Source organism: Gavialis gangeticus, unplaced genomic scaffold (assembly GCF_001723915.1).
Source record: "Gavialis gangeticus isolate Ggan-Ray unplaced genomic scaffold, GavGan_comp1, whole genome shotgun sequence".
Lineage (NCBI taxonomy): Eukaryota > Metazoa > Chordata > Crocodylia > Gavialidae > Gavialis > Gavialis gangeticus.
In genome coordinates this window covers 15148935-15149777 of record NW_017729016.1, presented here as the reverse complement: position 1 = coordinate 15149777, position 843 = coordinate 15148935, and the positions used below count along the sequence as shown (strand labels likewise).

Genomic DNA, 843 nt, shown 5'->3' with positions numbered 1-843 from the left:
CAGGTCCCTTCCGACCCTAGAAACTATGAAACTATCTTCTGCTAGACGCAGACTGCCACCCCAGATACCTCAAGTACTTCAGGCAGTCTAGCCATGGCAACTGAACTCTGCATGCTATTATTTTCCCAACAGTCTGCCATGAAGACACGCTTTAAGTGTTAGCTACATTTACAAGCTATCACTGTTTAGAAAGAAAGATAGCAAAGCCACCATTTCTTATGATAGAGAAAAATCAAGCCCCAAAACTAACGTACAAAAAAGGCAGGCAGGAGAAATGGTGGGCAGTTTCTGGGAAGAACTGGATAGGTACTGCAGCCAACTCTTTTACAAATTTCAAGTCTATTAGAAATCAAGCTTAAAAGGTTTCCGGAGGTCAGAAAACTAACCACATTCAGCTGAATATTGTAGATCACTTGTGGCAGTGCCTGAACAGGATCATAATGTATTCTTGTTAGAGATGCACCAATATCAGATTGGTATCAATATGAAGAAAGCGGTCTATATCAGATAGTGACCCAATGGGGCTGATAAATGCCCGTGCTGCGTGCAGCTGCAGTACAGCATGGAGCAGAGGTGGCAGCATGGACAGCTGCCTCCAGTTGGTAAGTCGGAAGGGGATGGAGGAGGGAAGGGGTGTGGGCAGATTAATGTCCCCTGCAGTAGGGCAGGGGGCAGGCACAGCCCAGCCAGGGTGGGTAGGGGGGCACAGGATGGAGCCACAGCTTGTGGGGTGGGGGCAGCTCCTACCATTGCTTGCACCCCAGGAGGGTAGTGTGGGGGGGGGGGGGGGGCCCCTGGATCTGCGCAGGGGGGGATGGGGGGGGCGGCAGCTGCAGGGGGGAG

The 843-nt window shown here is 51.2% G+C and overlaps 1 protein-coding gene across 7 annotated transcripts in view; it reads right to left on the bottom strand.

Moving 5' to 3' along the window:
• Nucleotides 1-843, bottom strand: part of SUN1 (Sad1 and UNC84 domain containing 1) — a 55181-nt gene that overhangs the window by 3739 nt on the left and 50599 nt on the right. The window lies entirely within an intron of this gene.